Source organism: Dipodomys spectabilis, unplaced genomic scaffold (assembly GCF_019054845.1).
Source record: "Dipodomys spectabilis isolate Male_0828 unplaced genomic scaffold, ASM1905484v1 ptg000147l, whole genome shotgun sequence".
Taxonomy (NCBI): domain Eukaryota; kingdom Metazoa; phylum Chordata; class Mammalia; order Rodentia; family Heteromyidae; genus Dipodomys; species Dipodomys spectabilis.
In genome coordinates, this window is record NW_024870824.1 from 20,358,105 (window position 1) to 20,368,389 (window position 10,285).

Consider the following 10,285-nt stretch of genomic DNA (forward strand, 5'->3'; position numbering starts at 1 on the left):
GACCATCCTGGGCCAGGCTCACAGAGCCCTATCGAAGCCAGTGTCAACTGGACCAGACTGCACCAGCCTCACAGTGCCCTGACCAAGCAAGTGCTGCCTCGACCCGTGCCGGCCAGTCTCACAGAACCCTGTCTAAGGCTGGTCCTACGGGATTGGAGTGGGCCAAGCTCACAGATTCCTGTCCAAGGCAGGGACCCCTGGACAAGCCTGGGGACAGCCTTTCGAGCCTGTTCAAGCCAGCACGTCCTGGACCAATTGGGGCCAGCCTCAAAGAGCCCTGTCCAAGACAGCTCCCCTAGACAGGACTGGGCCAGCCTCAGAGTCTTGTCCAAGCCAGCTGCACCTTGACCGGACCGGGGCAGGTTCATAGAGCCCTGTTCAAGCCAGCGTCAACTGAACCAGACTGAACCAGACTCAGGCCTGTCTAAGCCAGCACTACCTGGACCAGAGTGGGGACAGTCTTTTGAGCCAAGTATAAGTCAGCGCCGCCTGGACCATTGGGGGCGGCCCAGTCCAAGCCAGCTTCTCCTAGACTGGGCCGGGCCAGCCTCACAGAGTCTTGTCTAAGCCAGCTGCTCCTCGACATGTCCAGGCCATCCTCACAGAGCCCTGTCAAATCCAGCTCCTCCTGGACCAGCCTGGGGCCAGCTGCACAAGCCTTGTGCGTGACAGGGCCACATGGACTGGCCTGGGACCGACTCACATTGCCCTGTCAAAGCCAGCACCATCTGGACCAACATGGGGCAGGCTCACAGAGCATTATCCATGCCAGTACAGACTGAGCCTCCGTGGGACAGGCTCTCAAAGTCCAGTCCAAGCCAGCCACGCCTGCACCCGCCTGGGCCAGCCTCACAGAGCCCTGTCCAAGCCAGCTCCTTCTAGACTGGCCCGGGCCAACCTCACAGAGACTTCTCCAAGCCAGCTGCTCCTTGACTGGCCCTAGTCAGCCTTACAAAGCCCGGTCTATGCCACCTTCAACTGGACCAGACTGCACCAACCTCACAGAGCCCTGTGCAAGCCAGCACTGCCTGGACCGCTGCAGGCAGGCTCACAAAGCCGTGTCCAAATCAGGGCTGCCTAGACCAGCCGGGGAACAGCCTTTCGAGCCCTGTGCATACCAGCATTGCCTGGACAAATGGGGGCTAGACTCAAAGAGCCCAGTCTAAGCCAGCTTCTCCTAGACTGGACAGAGCCAGCCTCACAGAGTATTGTCCAATCCAGCTGCACCGCGTCCTAACTGGGCCTGCCTCACGGAGAGTTGTCCAAGCCAGCACCACCTCGACTGTACCAACCTACACCAGACTCACAGGACCCTGTCCAATCCAGCACCACTTGGATTGGCACCGGCCAGGTTTACAGAATCCTGTCCAAGACAGAACCTCCGGGACCGGTGCAGGCCAGGCACACAAAGCCCTGTCCAAGCCAGGGTCGCCTGGACCAGCCCGGGGACAGCCTCTTGAGGCCTGTCCAAGCCAGCTCCTCCTAGACTGGGCCAGGCCAGCCTCACAGAGTCTTGTCCAAGCCAGCCGCGCTGGAACCAACCAGAGCAGCCTCACAATTTCCCTGTCCAAACCAGCTCCAACTGAAGTCGCCAAGGCCAGGATCAGAGAGTCCTGTCCAAGCCAGCACCGCCTGGATATTACCAGGCTAGTCTCACAGAGCCCAGTCCAAACCAGTGCCGCCTGAATTGTCGCGGGCCTGGCTCACAGAGCCCTGTTCATGCCAATACTGCCTGTACCAGAGCGGGACAGGCTCTCAAAGTCCTGTCCAAGCCAGCCACGCCTGCACCGGCCTGGGCCAGCCTCACAGAGCCCTGTCCAAGCCCTGTGCGTGACAAAGCCACCTGGACTGACCTGGGACAGCCTCACACTGCCCTGTCCAAGCCAACACCAGCTGGACCAACATGGGCCAGGCTCACAGAGCACTGTCCATGACAGTATTGCCTGGGCCTCCGTGGGACAGGCTCTCAAAGTCCTGTCCAAGCCAGCCACACCTGCACTGGCCTGGGCCAATCTCACAGAGCCCTGTCCAAGCCAGATCCTCCTAGAGTGGCCCGGGTCAACCTCACAATGTCTTGTCAAACCAGCTGCTCCTTGACTGGCCCTATTCAGACTTACAAAGCCCGGTCTATGCCACCTTCAACTGGACCAGACTGCACCAACCTCACAGAGCCCTGTGCAAGACAGCACTGCCTGGACCGATGGGGGCTAGCTTCAAAGAGCCCTGTCCAGGCCAGGTCCTCCTAGACTGGGCCGGGCCAGCCTCACAGAGCCTTGTCCAAGCCAGCTCCTCCTAGACTGGGCCAGGTAAGCCTCACAGAGCCTTGTCCAAGCCAGCTGCCCTGGACCCGACTGGACCAGACTCACAGAATCCCCGTCCAAGCCAGCTCCGCCTGAAGTGGCCTAGGAAAGGCTCAGAGAGTCCTGTCCAACCCAGCGACCCCCTGGATAGGCCAGGGCGAGTTTTACAGAGCCCTGTCCAAACCAGCGCCGCCTGATCCGTCATGGGCCAGGCTCATGGAGCCCTGTCCATTGCAGTACTGCATAGATCAGCGCAGGATAGGCTCTCAAAGTCCTATCCAAGCCAGCCACACCTGCATCGGCCTGGGCCAGCTTCACAGAGCCCTGTCCAAGCCAGCTAGCTTCTACCAGACTGGCCCAGGCCAACCTCACAGAGCCTTGTCCAAGCCAGCTCTTCCTGGACTGGACCAGGCCAGGCTCTCAGAAACCTGTCAAGTCAATTTCTCCTAGACTGGCCTGATCCAACCTCACATAGTCTTGTCCAAGCCAGCTGTTCCTTGACTGGCCTGGGCCAGGCTCACAGAGCCCTATCCAAGCCAGTTCCGCCTGGACCACCCTGGGGACTGCTTTTCGAGCCCTGTCCAAGCCAGCAGTGCCTGGACTGAGGAGGGCAAGCCTCAAAGAGCCCTGTCCAAGCCATTTGCTCCAAGACTGTGCGGGCCAGCCTCACAGAGTCTTGTCCAAGCCAGCTGTTCCTCGACCTGACCAGGCCATCCTCAGAAGCCCTGTCTAAGCCAGCGCCAACTGGACTGGACCGGGCCAGCGTCACAGAGCCCTGTCCAAGATATCTCTGCCTGAAGCGGCCCAGGCCAGGCTCAGAGAGTCCTGTCCAAGCCAGGGCCACTTGGACAGGCCTGGGCCAGCCTCACAGAGCCCTGTCCATGCCAGCTCCTGCTTGACTGGCCCGGGCCAACCTCACAGAGTCTTGTCTAAGCCAGCTGCTCCTTGACTTGCCCGGGCCCGGTTCACAGAGCCTTGACCAAGCCAGTGTCTACTGAACCGGACTGCACCCGACTCACAGAGCCCTGTCTAGGCAAGTACTACCTGGACCTGCATGGGCCAGGCTCAAAGAGGCCTGTCTAAGCCAGCACTACCTGGACCGGCGTGGGGTAGACTTTCAAGCCATGTCCAAGCCAGCGCCGCCTGGACCAATGGGGGCCAGCCTCAAGGAGCCCAATCCAAGCCAGCTCCTGCTAGACTGGGCCGGGCCAGACTCACAGAGTCTTGTCCAAGCCAGATGCTCCTGGACCAGACCAGGCCAGCCTCACAGAACCCTATCGAAGCCAGCTCCTCCTGGACCAGCCTGGGGCAGCTGCACAAGCCCTGTGTGAGACAGGGCCACCGGGACCGGCCTGGGCCAACCTCACAGAGCCCTGTCCAAGCCAGATCCTCCTAGAATGGCCCGGGTCAACCTCACAGAGTCTTGTCCAAGCCAGCTGCTCCTTGACCGGCCCAGGCCAGGCTCACAGAGCCTTGTCCAAGCCATTGTCAACTGAACCAGACAGCACCAGACTCACAGGGCCCTGTGCAATCCAACACCATTTGGACCGGTGCTGGCCAGGTTTACAGAACTCTGTCCAAGACAGCACCACCGGGACCGCTGCCGGCCAGGCACACAGAGCTCTGTCCAAGCCAGGGTCACCTGGACCAGGTGGGGACAGCCTTTTGAGCCATGTCCAAGCCAGCTCCTCTTAGACTGAGCCAGGCAAGCCTCACAGAGTCTTGTCCAAGCCAGCTGCCCTAGACCCGAGGGGACCAGCCTCACAGAATCCCTGTCCAAGCCAGCTCCGCCTGAAGTGGCCAAGGCCAGGCTCAGAGAGTCCTGTCCAAGCCAGTGCCCCCTGGATAGGCCTGGGACAGGCTCACAGAGCCCAGTCCAACCCAGAGCCACATCATCCTTCGTGGGCCAGGCTCATAGAGCCCTGTACATTGAAGTACTGCATGGACCAGTGCGGGACAGGCTCTTAAAGTCTTATCCAAGCCACCCAAGACTGCATCAGCCTGGGCCAGCCTCACAGAGCCCTGTCCAAGCCAGCTAGCTTCTACCAGACTGGCCCGGGCCAACCTCACAGAGTCTTGTCCAAGCCAGCTGCTCCTCGATCAGCCTGGGGCAGCTGCACAAGCCTTGTGTGAGACAGGGCCACTGGGACCGGCCCGGGCCAAGCTCACAGAGCCCTGTCCAAGCCAGATCCTCTTAGACTGGCCCAGGTCAACCTCACAGAGTCTTTTCCAAGCCAGCTGCTCCTTGACTGGCCCAGGCCAGGCTCATAGAGCCCTGTAAATTGAAGTACTGCATGGACAAGTGTGGGACAGGCTCTCAAAGTCTTATCAAAGCAGCCATGCCTGCATCGGCCTGGGCCAGCCTCACAGAGCCCTATACAAGCCAGCTAGCTTCTACCAGACTGGCCCGGGCCAATCTCACAGAGCCTTGTCTAAGCCAGCTCTTCCTGGACTGGACCAGGCCAGGCTCACAGAACCCTGTCCAAGCCAGCTTCTCCTAGACTGGCCTGGGCCAACCTCACAGAGTCTTGTCCAAGCCAGTTGTTCCATTCCTTGACCGGCCTGGGCCATGCTCACAGAGCCCTGTCCAAGCCAGCGCCACCTGGACCACCCTGGGGACAGTTTTTCCAGCCCTGTACAAGCTAGCAGTGCCTGGACGGAGGAGGGCCAGCCTCAAAGAACCCTGTTCAAGCCAGCGTTAACTGAACCAGACTGCACCAGACTCAGAGCACTGTCTAAGCCAGCACTACCTGGACCGGCATGGGCCAGGCTCAGAGGCCTGTCTAAACCAGCACTACCTGGACCGGCATTCGGACAGACTCTTGAGCCATGTCCAAGCCAGCACCACCTGGACCGATGGGGGCCAGCCTCAAAGAGCCCAGTCCAAGCCAGCTCCACCTAGACTGGGCCGGGACAGCCTCACAGAGCCCTGTCCAAGCCAGCTCCTCTTGGACCAGCCTGGGGCCTGCTGCACAAGCCTTGTGCGAGACAGGAACACCTGGACTGGCCTGGGCCAGCATCACAGAACCATGTCGAATCCAGCTCCTCCGGGAATAGCAAGGGTCAACCTCACAGAGTCTTGTCCAAGCCAGCTGCTCCTTCACCGGCCTGGGCCAGGCTCACAAAGCCCTGTCCAAGCCAGTGTCAACTGGACCAGACTACACCAGCCTCACAGTGCCCTGACCAAGCCAGGGCTGCCTGGACCGGCGCCGGCCAGAAACACAGAACCCTGTGAAAGCCTGGTCCTCCTGGACTGGCGTGGGCCAAGCTCACAGAGCCCTGTCCAAGCCAGATCCTCCTAGACTGGCCCAGGTCAGTCTCACAGAGTCTTGTCCAAGCCAGCTGCTCCTTGACTGGTCCTAGTGAGCCTTACAAAGCCCGGTCTATTCCACCTTCAACTGGACCACACTGCACCAACCTCACAGATCCCTGTGCAAGCCAGCACTGCCTGGACTGGTGCATGCCGGCTCACAGAGCCGTATCCAAATTAGGGCTGCCTAAACCAGCCGGGGGACAGCCTTTCGAGCCCTGTGCAAGCCAGCGCGCCTGGACCGATGGGGGCTAGCCTCAAAGAGCCCTGTCCAAGCCAGCTCCTCCTAGACTGGGCCCCGCCAGCCTCACAGAGTCTTGTCCAATCCACCTGCACCGCGAACTGACTGGGCTAGCCTCACTTAGCCTTGTCCAAGCCAGCACCACCTGCACTGGACTAGCCTGAACCAGACTCACAGCGCCCTGTCCAATCCAGTGCAACTTGGATCGGCACTGGCCAGGTTTACAGAACTCTGTCCAAGACAGAAACGCCGGGATCGGTGCAGGCCAGGGTCACAGAGCTCTGTCCAATACTGTGTCACCTGGACCAGCCCGGGGACAGCCTCTTGAGCCCTGTCCAAGCCATCTCCTCCTAGACTGGGCCGGGCCAGCCTCACAGAGTCTTGTCTAAGCCAGCTGCCATGGACCCAACTGGACCAGCATCTCAGAATCCCTGTCCAAGCCAGCTCCACCTGAAGTGACTAAGGCCAGGCTCAGAGGGTCCTGTCTAAGCCAGCGCCGCCTGGATAGGCTTGGGCCAGTCTCACAGAGCCCTGTCCAAACCAGCGAAGCCTGAACCGTCACGGGTCAGGCTCACAGAGCCGTAACCATGGCAGTACTACATGGACCAGAGGGGGACAGGATCTCAAAGTCCTATCAAAGCCAGCCACGCCTGCATTGGCCTGGGCCAGCTTCACACAGCCCTGTCCAAACCAGCTAACTTCTACCAGAATGGCTTTGGCCAACCTCACAGAGCCTTGTCCAAGCCAGCTCTTCCTGGACTGGACCAGCAAAGTCTCTCAGAACCCTGTCCAAGTCAACTTCTCCTAGACTGGCCTGGGCCAACCTCACAGAGTCTTGTCCAAGCCAGCTGTTCCTTGATTGGCCTGGGCCAGGCTCACAGAGCCCTATCCAAGCCAGTGCCGCCTGGACCACCCTGGGGACAGCTTTTTGAGCCCTGTCCAAGCCAGCAGTGCCTGGACTGAGGAGGGCAAGCCTCAAAGAGCCCTGTCCAAGCCACTTCCTCCAAGACTGTGTGGGCCAGCCTCACAGAGTCTTGTCCAAGCCAGCTGTTCCTCGACCTGACCAGGCCATCCTCAGAAGCCCTGTCTAAGCCAGTGCCAACTGGACTGGACCGGGCCAGGGTCACAGAGCCCTGTCCAAGATATCTCTGCCTGAAGCGGCCCAGGTCAGGTTAAGAGAGTCCTGTCCAAGCCAGGGCCACTTGGACAGGCCTGGGCCAGGCTCACAGAGCCCTGTCCATGCCAGCTCCTGCTTGACTGGTCCGGACCAACCTCACAGAGTCTTGTCTAAGCCAGCTGCTCCTTGACCGGCCCAGGGCAGGTTCACAGAGCCCTGACCAAGCCAGCGTCTACTGAACCAGACTGCACCCGACTCACATAGCGCTGTCTATGTCAGCACTACCTGGACCTGCATGGGCCAGGCTCAAAGAGGCCTGTCTAAGTCAGCACTACCTGGGTAGGCGTGGGGCAGTCTTTCAAGCCATGTCCAAGCCAGCACAGCCTGAACCATCACGGACCAGGCTCACAGAGCCGTATCCATGGCAGTACTACCTGGACCAGCATGGGACAGGATCTCAAAGTCCTATCAAAGACAGCCACGCCTGCATTGGTCTGGGCCAACTTCACAGAGCCCTGTCCAAGCCAACTAGTTTCTACCAGAATGGCCCAGGCCAACCTCACAGAGACTTGTCCAAGCCAGCTCTTTCTGGACTGGACCAGGCCAGGCTCACAGAACCCTGTCCAAGTCAACTTCTCCTAGACTGGCTTAGGCCAACCTCACAGAGTCTTGTCCAAGCCAGCTGTTCCTTGACTGGCCTGGCTAGGCTCACAGAGCCCTATCCAAGCCAGTGACGCCTGGACCACCCTGGGGACAATTTTCGATCCCAGTCCAAGCCAGCAGTGCCTGGACTGAGGAGGGCAAGCCTCAAAGAGCCCTGTCCAAACCATTTCCTCCAAGACTGTGTGGGCCACTTTCACACAGTCTTGTCCAAGCCAGCTGTTCCTCTACCTGACCAGGCCATCCTCAGAAGCCCTGTGTAAGCCAGCGCCAACTGGACTGGACCGGTCCAGCGTCACAGAGCCCTGTCCAAGATATCTCTGCCTGAAGCGGCCCAGGCCAGGCTCAGAGAGTCCTGTCCAAGCCAGGGCCACTTGGACAGGCCTGGGCCAGCCTCACAGAGCACTGTCCATGCCAGCTCATGCTTGACTGGCCCCGGCCAACCTCACAGAGTCTTGTCTTATCCAGCTGCTCCTTGACCGGCCCGGGCCAGGTTCATAGAACCCTGACCAAGCCAGCGTCTACTGAACCGGACTGCACCCGACTCACAGAGCCCTGTCTAGGCCAGCACTATCTGGACCTGCATGGGCCAGGCTCAAAGAGGCCTGTCTAAGTCAGCACTACCTGGATAGGCGTGGGGCAGTCTTTTGAGCCATGTCCAAGCCAGCGAAGTCTGAACCATCATGGGCCAGGCTCACAGAGCCGTATCCATGGCAGTACTACCTGGACCAGTGGGGGACAGGATCTCAAAGTCTTATCCAAGCCAGCCATGCCTGCATTGGCCTGGGCCAGTTTCACAGAGCCCTGTCCAAACCAGCGAAGCCTGAACCCTCACGGGCCAGCCTCACAGAATCTTGTCCAAGCCAGCTGCCCTGGAACCGACTAGACCATCCTCACAGAATCCTTGTCCAAACCAGCTCCACCTGAAGTGGCCAAGGCCAGTCTCAGAGAGTCCTGTCAAAGCCAGCACCGCCTGGATAGGCCCGGGCCATTCTCACAGAGCCCTATCCAAACCAGTGCCTCCTGAATTGTTGCGGGCCAGGCTCACAGAGCCCTGTTCATGCCAGTGCTGCCTGCACCAGAGCGGGACAGGCTCTCAAAGTCCTGTCCAAGCCAGCCACGCCTGCACCGGCCTGGGCCAGCCTCACAGAGCCCTGTCCAAGCCAGCTCCTCCTAGACTGGCCCGGGCCAACCTCACAGAGACTTCTTCAAGCCAGCTGCTCCTTGACCGGCCCTGGCCACCCTCACATAGCACTGTCCATGCGACCTTCAAGTGGACCAGACCACCCCAGCCTCTCAGAGCCCGTTGCAAGCCAGCACTGCCTGGACCAGTGCAGGCCAGGCTCACAGAGCCCTGTGCAAGTCAGGATCGCCTAGACCAGCTGGGGGACAGCCTTTTGAGCCCTGTCCAAACCAGTGCTGCCAGAGCCTTGTCCAAGCCATTGTTAACTGAACCAGACTGCACCAGCCTCACAGGGTCCTGTCCAAGCCAGCATTGCCTGGACAGGCGCCGGCCAGTCTCACAGAACGCTGTCCAAGCCGGCTCCTCCTGGACTGGAGTGGGCCATGATCACAGAGTCTTGTCCATGGCATGTCCCCCTGGACAAGCCTGGCGAAAGCCTTTCGATCCTGTTCCAGCCAGCACATCCTGGACCAATGGGGGCCAGCCTCAAAAAGCCCTGTCCACGCCAGCTCCTCTAGACAGGACCGGGCCAACCTCAGAGTCTTGTCCAAGCCAGCTGCACCTTGACCGGTCCACGGCAGGTTCACAGAGCCCTGTCCAAGCCAGTGTCAACTGAACCAGACTCACAGAGGCCTGTCTAATCGAGCACTACCTGGACCGGCGTGGGGACAGTCTTTTGAGGGATGTCCAAGCCAGCTACTCCTAGACTGGCCCGGGCCAGCCTCACAGAGTCTTGTCCAAGCCACCTGCCCTCGACCCGACTGGACCAGCCTCACAGAATCCTTGTCCAAGCCAGCTCCGACTGAAGCGAAAAAGGTCAGGCTCAGAGAGTCCTGTCCAAGCCAGCGCCCCCTGGATAGGCCCGGGCCAGTCTCACAGAGCACTGTCCAAACCAGCGCCGCCTGATCCGTCGCGGGCCAGAATCACAAAGCCCTGTCCATTGCAGTACTGCATGGACCATCGCGGGTGAGGCTCTCAAAGTCTTATCCAAGAAAGCCACGCCTGCATCGGCCTGGGCCAGCCTCACAGAGCCCTATACAAGCCAGCTAGCTTCTACCAGACTGGCCCGGGCCAACCTCACAGAGCCTTGTCCAAGACAGCTCTTCTTGGACTATGCCAGGCCAGGCTCACAGAACCCTGTAAAAGCCAGCATCTCCTAGACTGGCCTAGGCCAACCTCACAGAGTCTTGTCCAAGCAAGCTGTTCCTTGACTGGCCTGGGCCAGGCTCACAGAGCCCTGTCCAAGCAAGCGCCACCTGGACCAACCTGGGGACAGCTTTTCCAGCAATGTCCAACTAGCAGTGCGTGGACTGAGGAGGGCCAGCCTCAAAGAACCCTGTTCAAGCCAGTGTTAACTGAGCCAGACTGCACCAGACTCAGAGCCCTGTCTAAGCCAGCACTACCTGGACCAGCATGGGCCAGGCTCACAGAGGCCTGTCTAAACCAGCACTACCTGGACCGGCATTGGGACAGT